This window comes from Polistes canadensis, unplaced genomic scaffold (assembly GCF_001313835.1).
Source record: "Polistes canadensis isolate GaletaPanama2010 unplaced genomic scaffold, ASM131383v1 scaffold_24, whole genome shotgun sequence".
In the NCBI taxonomy this organism is placed as follows: domain Eukaryota; kingdom Metazoa; phylum Arthropoda; class Insecta; order Hymenoptera; family Vespidae; genus Polistes; species Polistes canadensis.
The window spans coordinates 304,161-317,699 of NW_014569571.1; positions in this window are offsets into that span (position 1 = coordinate 304,161).

The following is a 13,539-nucleotide window of genomic DNA, read 5'->3' on the forward strand; positions in this document are numbered from 1 at the left end:
TGATTTAATATTTTTCAATTTTGTATTATTTGTTTTTTCTCTTCATACTTTTTTTTATTATTTTCAATATTTATATTGTAAAATAAATTTTTGTGTGTTTAATATTATGTATTATTTTAAATAATACGAATTTACATGCATGAGTTAATTTAAATGTCTTTATAAATTCTCTATAATTGTTATATTATTTTTATTATACTGAAAATTATGTTTGTAAAATAATCTCTTTGTGTTATCTTATTATTTAAAACAATTATAATCTGTATAATATCAAATCAATGACAGTTTATTCATTTTCTTCCAACTTCGATAGTAACATTTTAATTAATGAAAATACGTATCAAAAAATCTGTTCTTATTAAAAAGGTAAGAAAAGATTGTACAAAGAAATATAATTACGTCATATTGATTAAATACATATTCTATTCTTTATTAATTATTATCATTCAAAGTCTAACAAAATATGAAAAGATTTATATCGATATTATAATTCCTCCGCGTAATATAATTTTTCCAAAGGCAGATACAAAAATCTCGATGCAACTCGATAGAAGAAATAATTCTCGGAAACAATAGATTGACAATGTCCTTCCCACTGTGTGTTATACATACCGAACGCAAAACATCTCGCAAATGTAGACGCAACGATCCCCATACGGTAGATTCCATATTCCGTGCACGTAGGGTGGCTAGTTTATTCAAAGCCGCACAGCGGACGGCTGGAAAATCCAATTAGTTCTACCCGCTCGTCATTCCGAGGCTCTTCAAGAAAATAAAAGAAACAAAACGAAAAAAAAGAGAAAGAAAGAAAGAAAGAAAGAAAGAAAGAAAAAAAAAGAGAAAGAGAGAGATATGTACCCTGTTGCTCGGCGCTCTTGTAGCCGATTCTTTTTTATATCAGTCATGTTATAAAGATACACATCGTCGATACGTGCCAGAGCCAGCCAGTATCGGCAACAAGAAGAAAAGTAATAGCAACTGTACCAGTAACAACAACAACAACAAACAACAAACAACAAACAAGAGAAAAATTGCAGCAAGAGAAGATCCTTAGAAAGGATCCACACTTGCTTCCAATTGCACATTCTTTCTTTCTCCGATCAACTAGGACCTCCGAGGCACCTAACAAGGACAAACGGGTGCGAGAGACGCCCATAACTTTATTCGAGGAGTATCGTCGAAAGGTAGACGATGTCGAACCAAGTAGAAGTAGAAGAAGAAGAAGAAGAAGTAAACGAAGAAGAAGAAGTAAACGAAGAAGAAGAAGAAGAAGAAGAAGAATACGACGACAACCGGCTTTGTGTGCTTCTCCACGTTCCGTTCGAGAAAGGGATCTCTTGATATTCCCATCTCAAGGATCGGTTGCTCGATCGGTTGCTCGGAAACCACGGTGCGACGCGCCGCGCCGGCTGGTTGGCCGTTTTCGTGCTCAACCACTAATACAGATCGGTACACGTACGTGTCTACTGCACAGGTACAACCACTCCTCCCAGAGGAGAGTGTGTTCCACGGTTGCTCCCCTTCTACTTCTACTTCTTCTTCTTTTACTGGCCGTGCGAGTTCGAACCGAAGAAAGAAAAAGAAAGAAAGAGAAAGAAAGAGAGAGAGAGAGAAAACGGAAAGTGGTGGGGAGTGAAAAGGGCCCGGCGGATCTAAGGCCCAGCCTCGCGCGTCGGCCTAGATCGGACCTCGGCACATCCAAGGCGCCGCCCATTTTTTTATTCCACCTTGGGCAACGGAAAGAGAGGGTCCGCGAACTGTTAAAAGTATGAACAAAAAATTAGAAAAAAAGGATACAAAAGTAGCATAGATGGATAGAGGTATACCCTGTAAAAGAGTGTGAGTTAGAAAGACAGACAGAGAGAAAGAGAGAGAGAGAGAAAGGGGGAGAGAGAAAGGGAGAGAGTGGGAGATAGAAAAAGAATAAAGGGAGAGAATTCGCAGGGCCTCAAGGCCTGTCGGAACGTGTCCGGAGTCTGTCGCGGCTACTCGTTCGTAGGTATGTCAAGAGAAGGTATACGTCGTTCGAGATAATCGACCGTCGAGCGGTCCGACGACTTACTGCAAGCCTTCCAAGATTGCCCGTTCGGTCTTTTTAAAAGAGAGATGGGAGATCTTCCTCTTCTCCAACCGAAAATCCCTTTCTTTAGCGCCCGAGACTCTTGTCTTCTTGTCTCTTTCTTTCATTTTCTTTTTTATTCTTCTTATTCTTATTCTTCTTCTTCTTCTTCATTTGAATACGGTAGGAGTCCGGATTCATTCGGACGTTTCCAACCGATAAGATTGTACATGGATAACACCAGGATTTTGTTAATTTTTATTTTATTTTTATATCATTTCGTTTTTTAAACCAATAAGGAGGTGTCCTAACGTTTTTTTGTTGAAACAATTTTAAAAGTTCTATACGTAATTGTTTTTTTTTCTTTTTTTTTTTCTTTTATTACTTTTATTTAATTATATATCAACCATCACAAATATATTTTTCTCAACTTGTTCTATTTAATATTTGATATATTTGAATATTGAATTGATCAATAAGTTAATGCCAATTTATATTTTTAATACATATATTATTATAAACTTTGCAGCCAAGAATTGGAATTGATTTACAATATTCAAACAACAATTAAAATGTTATCTTAACCATTATTTACACTAATATTTAAACAATCTCATATATCCGTTTTAACATTAAATAAATATTTTTATAAATGAAAAAAAGTGAGTTTGTGTGTGTCTTATAACAAAAAAATGACTTCTATGTTAGGCACAAAACTATTTAACCCACCCACGTATATGGTAACTGTGGCTATAGTGTCTCTAATATGGAACAACAGATTTTTTGTTAAATTTACCAAACATAGAAATATCTGTTTTTTTTTTTTTTCTTATGAAACTTCCATTAAAGTATAACAAAATAATTAGTTTAGTTACTAAGATATTGCAATGTTTCCATTTTAGGTATAATTCCATATCAGGTAGATGTATCCTATTTATATTTAATTTATTTATTTCTTCTCAGTTTTTCGCGAAAATATTTCTTTCGTATGAAATACATAAAAAAAAAAAAAAAAAAAAAAAATGGTTTTCTTTGAACAATGAAAAAAATTTGATGTATAATTAAATACAACTTAAGCAATTTGGCGTTTAATTTCGAACAATTATCGGATAATTAAAGAAGAATGCACGGAGGTATTCTCGATGGGAGCGTCGATCTCGTAAATCCATTGTTATTTTTTTTTCTCTCTCTTTTATTTATTTTCTTTTTTTTTTATGATAAGAGAGAGAGAAGAAGAAAAAGATAAAAATTCTTTAACTGTGAACTCGTTCCGCGGATACAACGATTATTAAATTCTTTTCTCCCAAGCCATTATTCTTCCTCGACCTAGCTAGAATAACAAGAAACTAGATAGCAGATAGATGGATACCTAGTTCTAGCAATAAAAGAAAATAAAATAATAGAAAATAGAAGGGAAAACGGGGATGGAAAAAAAAAAAATATATATATATATATATAAAAAGATGAAAGAAAGAAAAAAAGAAAGAAAGAAAGAGAAAGACAATATAAGAGGTGTAGAAGAATTTAGAGCGAACACGACGTAATCACGTTTACGTCTCTATACATCAACAAACAATCCGTTCTTTTCTACGAAAGAGAAAATAAGAAAAGGAATTTACTCATTAGAACATGATCTCTTCGATAGTTTTCTAGAAAAAAAAAAAAAAAAAAATGAATAAAAAATTCATTCATAAATGAATAATAAAATTATATATACACAAGTGTGATCGATTCTTATTGAATTGATATTCTAATATATATTATTGATCAGACAGTATTTTTAATAAACGATCGATATATTTATAAAACAATTGTTCGTATATAATAATTTTTATTAACATGTAACACTGACCTGCAATTTAAATTCAACTCAATCTTTATTATAAAAATTAAGATCGTTAAATTATATATATGTAAAATTGAATTATATTATAACATTTAAAATATATCAACTAATATTATATTATTTATACTAAATAAAATATTTAGATATTTATCCAACAATTATATATTTTACAAAATATTGACCAGAAATGTTTGAATAATATAATGATCAAATAAACAGAAATGTATGCGTGTATACCTGGTTGTATATTTCAGTGTTCCTTTTGAAATATCCTGCTGGCTAGTAATAATCCTAAGCTACGAAAAACGTGACTACATATATATGTTACCCGACTATCTATCCATCGGCATAGGGGAAGATAATTATTTCCCTTTGTGCCTATGACTCGTGGGATCCAGAAGACGCCATGCGGAGAGGGGCCGTCTTTCGTATAATATGGTTTTCTCCTTCCTAAATTAGGAGGATCACCAAGATGGTGCTCGGATTTTAGCTTCTTCGAAAATACGCTTTGTCTTCCTCACTCACTATTTCGATCAAAAACCAATAAAATCTTCTAATATTCGCAAAACAAATAAAACAAAAAACACATACATATATGTACACTAATGAGCAAAAGTTTGTATTAAAGTATTAACAAGGTTGTTGAATTACGTTTGAAAAAATTCTCAACACTTTTTTTTCATACGTAATATTCTTTGCTTGGTTTGGATGACAACAATCAGAATGAACTTTCCTATTGGAACATTTTTGTATATATTTAAATGTGTGTATATGTATTTTAAAAAAAAAAAGGATCATTTTAAATCATCGTAGAAATTATTTTAAAAATATTCCCTTCACTATTTCGATCTATTCTCAGGATTATTTTTATTCTTTTATTCTTTCTAGGTATAGATATACGAATAGTCGTATAGTCGGCTTAGATTCGTGACAAAAATAAACTTTAGGTCGACTGACGATCGATTAATTATTATCTTTCATAATACTTCGATCGAGTACTTTAACTGTTTATTTTCTACTCTTTTAAATTACGTGTACTTTGATGGTAAAAAATATTAAATATAACTAATAATAGAAAAATCGACAACAATTATATTGTAATCTATTAAATTAACATATAAATAATTTATTAAATAGAACAGAAAAAGAGAAACATATTTTCCACGAATATATATTTAAAGAAGAAGAAAAAAGAAATGGTATAGTAAAAAATTTATAAAATAATAAATATTTATCTACTAATGATTTATAAAAAAAAAAATACGATGAAACATAAAATAAAACTAGCAAATTAGTATAAAATAATTATTAAAATCAGTTATTTATATAAATTGTTTGATAAATCAATTATTAAATATAATTAACCGTGTGAAACGTTTTTTTAATATAATATTTATATAAAAATTAATAAAAAATAAAATAAACCTTATAACAAATTTACTGCCATAGGTTATATATCAGGTATAGCGAAAAAATCTGTCCGTTTTTAAATTAAAATAAAATAATATACATTTTTTCAATATAACCAATCTCACACTGAATACTGAAAAACATCGTTTCAAAGCACATATGTAAAAATATATATTTACATATAAATACATACATAGAATACATATAACCATTATGAACAGACAAAAGAGGATGACATTATCGAACAGAACTTTCCAATAGACTTAATACTCTCTCTCTCTCTCTCTCTCTCTCTCTCTCTCTCTCTCTCTCCCTCTCTCCCTCTCTCTCTCTCATATAAAGTTTTCTAAAAGAGATAAAATGAATTTGAAGAAAAAAAATAAATAAATGCATTACCAACGAATACGAATTCGTTATTAAATATAATATCATTTGCCGTATATGATAGTTTAATTTTAAGATTGGTGATAATTATTGGTAGACGAGGGGTGTGTTAAGAATAAACCAAAAATGTGAGATAATTATAAGTGAAATAATGATAAGACATTGTAAAAAACTTTGCGCAATAAAAACCTGATTATATATATATATCATTTGCCGTATATTAACGCGATATAAATAACAAAATGAAAATGGATAGAAATAAGAATATAAATCCCAGGTTAAATCGTTCATTTTTCAATAATACACCGTCGCATCGGTTAGACGATAAAACTCGGTTCGCTTTTCGCCGACTCTCCTCGTCTCGGAGTGAAACATAGGAGGTTCAAGGTCTACAGGGCGACGAGTCTATAAAATAGAAAAGAAAGAGAGAAAGAAAGACGAAGATGGGAAAGGGAGATGGATAAGAGGAGGGGGACAAGGGGGGAAGAAGAGAAATGGGTGGAGGAGGAGGAGGAGGAGAAGAAGGAGGAGGAGGTGGAGAGGAAGAGAAGAGGAGAAAAACAGGGAGAAAAGAGGGACACGAACGTAACGCGCATCTGCCGTTTGCCATAAGGCGATACCAGAAAACCCTCTCGACTATATCTCTCTCTCTCTCTCTCTCCTTCTCTCTCTTTCTTTATCTTTCATTCTCTTTTCTCCGTTGGCGGGCCATAGATCGATCCTGCCCCATAGGAAAGAAGAACGCCTTCCTCGACGTATGCTGCACGGCAATTCGTGCTTCCAAACGGCCACTCTCGAGCTCCTTCCACGATTTATATCTCTTTGAGAATAAGATCCGATACATTTTTCGATATTGGAAATGTAGAAAAGATTCATTCATTTATCCTACCTACGTCGTACGAAACATTTTTTAACATTACTAGAAAAATAATTTTCGAAAAGTTCGAACTTATAAGTATTAGAACTACTTTTAAATATATAAATTCTAAATTTGAGTTCTTTTGGTTTTCAAATCTTTTTCTTTCAAATATTGGATTTATGCTATGGGTAATTATATCCACGAACGTGAAATTATTTTGTCGCTCTAAGAACAAAATTTGTACAGAATTTTTAAATTCGAAATGTCAAACAATGAAATCAATATTTTTTAAGATAGCATTTTTAAATTGACTCCGCGATATTTGTAACTAATATAAATATCTTATTGGTTACCGAAACACAAAACACTCTAAGAAAATATGTCACATTTAAAGAAACAATTCTCAAGTTCTCAGTTATATTTTTACTTTCAGAATCCCATAGAATCATTCCCCAATTCACAAGAAGAACAGAAAAGAAAAGAAAAGAAAAGAAAAAGAAAAAGAATATTGAAGATAAAAAATAAATTGTTGAAAAGAAGAAACTCGTAAAGTTATTCCGAAATAAAAACAACCGAAATATGTGGGGAGAGCAAAATAAAAGAAGATTTTGTTTTTGAAAAAATCTTCCGAACCAAATGAAATATCTATTATACCTAATAACAATAAAAAGTAACAATTTGTTAGATATTATTTCAACGAAACGAAAAGCTATTGGTCGACTTTAAGCATTAACGTTAGGGAATATAACGCGATTTATTCTAATTAAAGCTATGATACCCCCTAAGAAGGGAAGCCAATATTGCTCGTAAACCGTACAAGTTATGTATTTTTTTCTTTTTAATTTTCCTTATCTTTTTTTACATGTTCTGTTGCGGTATAACCAACGTGCGCGCGAACTTCAGTATTATATGGTAAAGCTAAGGGGAACGTGCTTAATATTCGCGAGGGAATCGTTATTCAACGACTTTATCCGCTCTTGGATAAATCCATGAAGAGAAAAAGAGAAAAATATGGAAAGATAGAAGAAGAGAAAGAAAGAGAGAGAGAGAGAGAGAGTGTGGAACGTCGATAAATATCGCGTCACGAGAACGCGATTATCCGCACGATTTCAAGAATCCTTCTCGATCTCGTCCCACGATGGCTACCGGTATTACGATCGAACGATATAATTGTTTTCTAGGATCCTTTTGCTCCTCGCCCTTCTCAAATACCCAGATTCTCTTTTTCTCTCAGTCTCTCTCTCTCTCTCTCTCTCTCTCTTTTTTCTTTCTCTTTCTATCTTTCTCTCTCTCTCTCTCTCTTTTTCTTTCTCTTTCTATTTTTCTCTCTCTCTCTCTCTCTGTCTCTCTCACTCTCTGTTTCTTTCTTTGTCGGTTTTGTTTTTTGTTCTGCGTGCTTACACGTTCGTGAGAAATTATAATCGCAACTACGTGAATGGCGAACCCTTCTGCGTTAAAGCCCTTCGACGTATACGTATGAATGTTTATGTGTAAGTACCGAAAAACTATAAATTTACCTCGAGAACACGCGGCCATTAGATCGCGAAATTTTTTCACCAGTCCTATGTACGTATGGGGATTATCTTCGATCAGAAAATTACCTCTTAGGAAGAAGTCGCATTGTTATGGCTATCGATCTTATACGAATGAACGTGCAAATTACGTTATTGTTGTTAGTATATTTTGTTCGAACGAAGATAGTAATTGTTTAATAAAATATAACTATATTGTGTTATAATAATAATATAGAAAATATGTTTGTACATTTTCAATTGAATCGTGAAAAATGAAAAAATATATTTTTGTCCATAAGGTAACTCAATTTTGGAAATAAAATTAATTTAAAATACGGATGTGATTTAAAATGTGAGATATAAAAAAWAAAGAAAAAAAAAAAAAAAAGAGAGAAAAGACAAAATAATATTTAAATGACAAGTTTATCTTTGCTCCTAAAGTTGCTAAAATTTTGGAAACAATAAAATTCATTTAAAAATATATACATATATAACGAATTAATTTTAATTTACAAATTTAATTACGTCCCGTAAGTTGGATAAAATTAATGATATACAACGAATTAAAAATCCTACATAAAATGAAAACAATAAACAAAAAAAAAGAAAAGAAGAAAAATTTGTGTTTAATACTACGAATAAATTATTTTCCTTCGCGCAACTGATTAAATATAAATCACCATAAAACGACACAATGGCATTTAGTATTTAAATATAATAAACTCGCAATTACATGACACATTCTCTCCGCGTGCGGTGTAATATTCCTTAGAATAATTTTTTTATGAAAACTCAAAAGAACTCGGAATCGCGTGCAAGTAAAGTCGAAGGTTATGCTATTGTATCATATATACAATATATATATATCCGATCTTATCCTTTGACGATCAGTATCGCATCTTTTATTTATCGAGTTAACCGATCGATGTGCTTGTGACCGAACAATCGAAGAAAAGACCGTATCGTTCGATGGACAAGTCAGCTGACATTCAACGAACAAACCGTTAAACGGTTAACCGGGCAATTAGGAAAACGACGCGAACGAGCGTACGTGCACGGAAACTCGAGCTCTCTTCTCTTCGATATTTCGCGCGAGCTCGAATAAATTGCCTGTCAACGTAAACTTCCACCTAAGTATATATATGTGCATATGTGTGTGTGTGTGTTTGTATATACCTATATATATATATTTATATACACGTGAGTATGCACGAGTAAATAGTCGATACATTTAAATTATATCGATATCTTCTTGTATGTGTGGTTAAGAATGTATGTGTGTGTGTGTATGCTGCAGGAGCTCACGCATCATCGCAATTGCGTAAGAAGCATCAGCGAGTTCGTCGAGGTTCGTTAACTCTCAATTTTCTACTCCGTTCTGTGCTTCCGATCGTTTTGCGTGTCTCTCATTCTACCTTATTAGCCATTTTGAGTATACCTCAACACTCATTTCAACTTGAACTTTTATTTTTCTTTTTCTTTTTTTCTCTTCGGCTTTTTTTTTTGCTTTTTTTGTAAGAAAAATACATGCTTTTAAAGCGGTAACTGGACGGTGAAAACGTTTATGTAAAAAATAATGTAATATTACGTTAGATAATATGCACGTATTGTACACAAATATTACAAATAATTTCTATATATATTTTTTACTTATCGTAATTTATTATATAACAATATTATATTATATTATTATAAATCAATATATAAAAAATATATATATATATCCAATTAATTATAAGAAATATAATATATTATCACGCGTATCAGTGTAGACATTAAATAATAAGAAAAAGTTTCAATCAAACTAAAGAATATGTTCATCAAATTCCAAAAATGTCATCCTCTTATACGAACATGAGAGACACCAATATTCTTAAAATCTTTATCCCAAACAGCAGAACAAGTCAAGTATGTATACTCCTTTTTCTCCAATTTATTTTCTTTTTTTCTGTTATAATTCAATTTAATCGGGGATAAAACAAAAAAAAAAAGAAAAAGGGGGAAAGAAAAATCAAAAAGATTCGAGATACGTGTAATCGACTCTCTTCTCGTTCTGGTCACGATTATATACCCATATAAAAGTAAAACACATAAATACACTTATATATAGTTACATATATACGTGAACGTATAGAAGAGAAGAGAAAACAAAAGTACGACGGACTGGCAAAGCAGTTAGCAGTGCGACGTAAAGACAAATCGGGTAAACGGTCGATCGCAAAAAACGAAGTACGCCATGCGGTTAAGAAGAGAATACAAGAGAAAGAGAGAAAGAAAAATAAAGAATGAGTATGGAAGAAGAAGAAGAAGAAGAAGAAGATTAAGAAGAAGAATGAGAAAGAGGAAGGAAGAAAAGAAGAAGAAACTGAAGGTTCGCGTGCGGAGGATCGGTCATACTCCTAAAAGAGAGTGAAAGAGAAAAAGAATTAGAGAGAGAGAGAGAGAAAGAGAAAGAATGAAAGAGAGAGAGAGAGAGAGAGAGAGAGAGAGAGAGAGCATTCGCTTCTTGATGAAATTAGCGGTTAGGCATTTCTCGCGACAAAAACTAATGGCTTTCGCGCTAGGCACTCGAGATTAATTAACGAAGAGACCGAAAATGGCGGCGATGCGTGCGCCTTTCCTGAGTTCTCATTCGAGTCGAAAGAAAGATGAGAGAAAGAGATGGAGGGAGAAGGGACGACAAAAGTTAGAGATTTCTTCTCTCGTTCACAGTCGTAGCATTCGTACCGAGAGGAATCCGATGAGTAGATCTCGCTGGACCATTTCTTGTCAAAGCAAAAATGATTGCCGATGTTGAACGAGAGAAACAAAACTAAAGTCTAAGAGAGAAAGAGAGAGGGGGATAAAAATTCGTAGATTTAATTGGAGAGAAAGATAGAAAAAGAAAAGGATTGTGAAACTCGTAAGTTGAATTAGTAAGATAAAATGAGAGAAAGAGAAAGAGAGAGAGATAAAAATTTGTTTATATTTAGTAAGAGAAATAGAAAAGAAAATATAGAAAAGTATAGAGAAATGTAAGGATTCGTGATTGAAAAGTTTAAATTTGTATGTTCCAAGTGTGAGAGACGTGTAAAAAAGGAAAGTAACGTGAAAGGATTAGTGATTGGAAAGTTTTGACGATGATCATTTTTTTTCTGTTTAAAATGAAAAAATAATACAAGCGAGTAATAGTTATTTTCGTATTTTAAGCACCGTTAAGATAGACGAGGAGGATGATTAAACGATAATTACTAGCCGTCAAAATGAAGAAATGACAAAAGGAATAATCAAAGATACAACGATGAGGACGACCATAAGGACAACGGCGAGGACTACACGTCGACCATTTTCCGTTTGTCCATCTTCGTCATCGTCGTCATCGTCGTAGTCGTCATAGTTTGGAAGAAAGACGTAGGCGAGTGACAGCTTGACGGACATTAACGATGATCCATGATGGATCTTCAGTGATTTCGATCAACCGATATCGATGCATCCGAGTAGTATTCGATCCTTCCTCGTCGATCCTTCTTATGGTTCTTTTCATTTCCAACGAATCACATACCAAGAATCGGAAAAGGAAAGTTAGAAATAGAGAAAATAAGAAATTTTCATTTGACTTAAACAGAAGCTCTGTAAAATATTTTACTCAGTATGAACAAACATATAAAAATATTTACCTAAACATTTTTTTTTATATATTCTTTTCTTTTTTTACTTTTACATTAATCCACCGTAATAATTAATCCAATAGAAAGAAAACAAATTACACACACACACACACATACATACAAATATTTCTATAGATACTATATTAAAAGAGAATATATCAAGAAATCTGATAAAAATTAAACACATATATAGGAAGAAGACAAAAAATAGATAGATAGATAAATAGATAAGCGAAAGGAGCAAGAAGATACATAGGTCGGCTTTTAGCAAAGGGAGAAACTCATATCTACGTTTTCCTACGCCATGAGCATTTCGAACACGTCTCGAAGGAGACTCACCACCACCCCCGACCGTCTATTCTTACCAGTCTCGAGAACTTCTCTCTCTCTCTCTCTCTCTCTCTCTCAAAGAAAAGGAGAAGGAGAAGGAAAGAGTACGAGTACGAGTACAAGTATTTGCGGTACCTAATCGGTAATCTTATACGTTTGACCGGAGATACATACAGCTGGGTGAATAGGCTCCTATCTCTCTCTCTCCCCCCTCTCTCTCCCTCTCTCTCTCTCTCTTTCATTCTCATAGCTTTCGCGCTATAAGCGGAGCGCTTCGGAACGCACGCGCGTCCGGATGATGAAACGGTGCACTCCGGGGCAATTTGACTTACGACATTTTGAAAGCGAGCCGACCGATCGTAGGCGTGTGTTGAAACGTTGGGATGTCGGACGGGTTTTGCGTGGGCCCTAGCATATTACATCTGGCCAGGTACGCGGGGCCTTATGATGGACGAGACAGGTGATTATGCGTGTGGAAACCACCATGCGAGGTGTTCACCATCCTTCCATCCCCCCTCTCTCTCTCTTTCTTTCTTATTTGTACCTTATGCGTGTCAGAAACGAATCATAAGAGGAAAAGAGAGAGAAAGATGAGTTCACAGGATAATCCCTTTAAGAAAGAGAGAGAGAGAGGAGATGTTTGCTCGTCGTACAGTTACCCCAGCTATATCTTACAATTACGATCTGCTCTCGTTGCATGGTGCGAAAGGTTAATCGACACTGGTACTCGTTCCAAAAAAATCCAAATAAAATCAAAGAAACGACCAGAGAGACATTTTCTAATCGACAACTAGCATAACGGCTACTCATATTATTCAAGGTATATAACCGGATACTAAAACTGGTTAACGAATGATTTTACAATACATCTAAATATAATTGGAAAAATATTAAAATTTTTCGTTTTTTTTTAATACCTTGTTCTTGAGAAAATTGTCTATAAATTTAAAAAATTCTACTATCATTTTTTTGGATTTATGATAATCATAGAAATAATCTTACTCACATAATTTCTGCATTGTCTTCGTGATTTTAATTTTATTTGACTGGTAATCTTCAACTGATGTGTTACCGCGTTCTTGTCCGCAGTTCGACTGATTGAAACAAAATAAACGAAGAGGAAAAACGTCAAGCGGTTAAAGTCGAAATATAAACATTGCCGAGAGCTATGTTTACAAAAACTAAGTCGAAGAAGTAAGGTAAGATAATTCCAAGTACGTAGTGTAAAAAAAACTGATAAATAAGTTCTTCTCTCCAAAACAATTCTTTGAATAATAAAATATTATAATTTTATTTCGATTTACATATATTTCTATAAGTGAAATCATTATTAAATTTGGTAAAATACAAAATATGCACGTTTATGTGAATGTGAATAGAATAAAACGTATAAGTCTATTTGAAAATTAGGTTAAACTATACTATTCAATAGACGTTTTCATGGAAATAGGAAAAAAGGGTTTTAGGAAAATTTGAAAAACATTCTGGAC